This window comes from Salvelinus fontinalis, chromosome 18, assembly GCF_029448725.1.
Source record: "Salvelinus fontinalis isolate EN_2023a chromosome 18, ASM2944872v1, whole genome shotgun sequence".
Lineage (NCBI taxonomy): Eukaryota > Metazoa > Chordata > Actinopteri > Salmoniformes > Salmonidae > Salvelinus > Salvelinus fontinalis.
The window spans coordinates 58,842,644-58,845,143 of NC_074682.1; the positions used below are offsets into that span (position 1 = coordinate 58,842,644).

Consider the following 2,500-nt stretch of genomic DNA (forward strand, 5'->3'; position numbering starts at 1 on the left):
TTTTAGTTTTTTTTAATGGGTCAAATCTCTTGGTGTTCGTGCAGGAGTGTTAATTCATATAGCAGTCCATTCTATCTTAATGAGAACAGAGAGAGAGAGAGAGAGAGTGGGTCTATAGCAGTCCATTCTATATTAATGAGAACAGAGAGAGAGAGAGTGGGCCTATAGCAGTCCATTCTATATTAATGAGAACAGAGAGAGAGAGAGTGGGTCTATAGCAGTCCATTCTATCTTAATGAGAACAGAGAGAGAGAGAGAGAGAGAGTGGGTCTATAGCAGTCCATTCTATCTTAATGAGAACAGAGAGAGAGAGAGAGAGTGGGTCTATAGCAGTCCATTCTATCTTAATGAGAACAGAGAGAGAGAGAGAGTGGGTCTATAGCAGTCCATTCTATCTTAATGAGAACAGAGAGAGAGAGAGAGTGGGTCTATAGCAGTCCATTCTATCTTAATGAGAACAGAGAGAGAGAGAGTGGGTCTATAGCAGTCCATTCTATCTTAATGAGAACAGAGAGAGAGAGAGTGGGTCTATAGCAGTCCATTCTATCTTAATGAGAACAGAGAGAGAGAGAGTGAGAGAGAGAGAGAGAGAGAGAGTGGGTCTATAGCAGTCCATTCTATCTTAATGAGAACAGAGAGAGAGAGAGAGAGAGAGAGTGGGTCTATAGCAGTCCATTCTATCTTAATGAGAACAGAGAGAGAGAGAGTGGGTCTATAGCAGTCCATTCTATCTTAATGAGAACAGAGAGAGAGAGAGAGTGGGCCTATAGCAGTCCATTCTATCTTAATGAGAACAGAGAGAGAGAGAGTGGGTCTATAGCAGTCCATTCTATCTTAATGAGAACAGAGAGAGAGAGAGAGAGTGGGTCTATAGCAGTCCATTCTATCTTAATGAGAACAGAGAGAGAGAGAGAGAGAGAGAGAGAGAGAGAGTGGGTCTATAGCAGTCCATTCTATCTTAATGAGAACAGAGAGAGAGAGAGAGAGAGAGAGAGAGAGAGTGGGTCTATAGCAGTCCATTCTATCTTAATGAGAACAGAGAGAGAGAGAGAGAGAGAGTGGGTCTATAGCAGTCCATTCTATATTAATGAGAACAGAGAGAGAGAGAGTGGGTCTATAGCAGTCCATTCTATCTTAATGAGAACAGAGAGAGAGAGAGAGTGGGTCTATAGCAGTCCATTCTATCTTAATGAGAACAGAGAGAGAGAGAGTGGGTCTATAGCAGTCCATTCTATCTTAATGAGAACAGAGAGAGAGAGAGAGAGAGTGGGTCTATAGCAGTCCATTCTATCTTAATGAGAACAGAGAGAGAGAGAGTGGGTCTATAGCAGTCCATTCTATCTTAATGAGAACAGAGAGAGAGAGAGAGTGGGTCTATAGCAGTCCATTCTATCTTAATGAGAACAGAGAGAGAGAGAGAGTGGGTCTATAGCAGTCCATTCTATCTTAATGAGAACAGAGAGAGAGAGAGTGGGTCTATAGCAGTCCATTCTATCTTAATGAGAACAGAGAGAGAGAGAGTGGGTCTATAGCAGTCCATTCTATCTTAATGAGAACAGAGAGAGAGAGAGTGGGTCTATAGCAGTCCATTCTATCTTAATGAGAACAGAGAGAGAGAGAGAGAGAGAGAGTGGGTCTATAGCAGTCCATTCTATCTTAATGAGAACAGAGAGAGAGAGAGTGGGTCTATAGCAGTCCATTCTATCTTAATGAGAACAGAGAGAGAGAGAGAGAGAGAGAGAGTGGGTCTATAGCAGTCGATTCTATCTTAATGAGAACAGAGAGAGAGAGAGAGAGAGAGAGAGAGAGAGAGAGTGGGTCTATAGCAGTCCATTCTATCTTAATGAGAACAGAGAGAGAGAGAGAGAGAGAGAGAGAGAGTGGGTCTATAGCAGTCCATTCTATCTTAATGAGAACAGAGAGAGAGAGAGTGGGTCTATAGCAGTCCATTCTATCTTAATGAGAACAGAGAGAGAGAGAGTGGGTCTATAGCAGTCCATTCTATCTTAATGAGAACAGAGAGAGAGAGAGAGAGAGAGTGGGCCTATAGCAGTCCATTCTATCTTAATGAGAACAGAGAGAGAGAGAGAGAGAGAGTGGGCCTATAGCAGTCCATTCTATCTTAATGAGAACAGAGAGAGAGAGAGAGAGAGAGTGGGCCTATAGCAGTCCATTCTATCTTAATGAGAACAGAGAGAGAGAGAGTGGGTCTATAGCAGTCCATTCTATCTTAATGAGAACAGAGAGAGAGAGAGTGGGTCTATAGCAGTCCATTCTATCTTAATGAGAACAGAGAGAGAGAGAGTGGGTCTATAGCAGTCCATTCTATCTTAATGAGAACAGAGAGAGAGAGAGAGTGGGCCTATAGCAGTCCATTCTATCTTAATGAGAACAGAGAGAGAGAGAGTGGGCCTATAGCAGTCCATTCTATCTTAATGAGAACAGAGAGAGAGAGAGAGAGAGAGAGTGGGTCTATAGCAGTCCATTCTATCTTAATGAG

General features: G+C 42.6%; 1 protein-coding gene across 1 annotated transcript in view; it reads right to left on the reverse strand.

Moving 5' to 3' along the window:
- The window catches only part of iars1 (isoleucyl-tRNA synthetase 1), a 163,954-nt gene that overhangs the window by 117,818 nt on the left and 43,636 nt on the right, over positions 1-2,500 (reverse strand). The gene's annotated exons all lie outside the window — the stretch shown is intronic.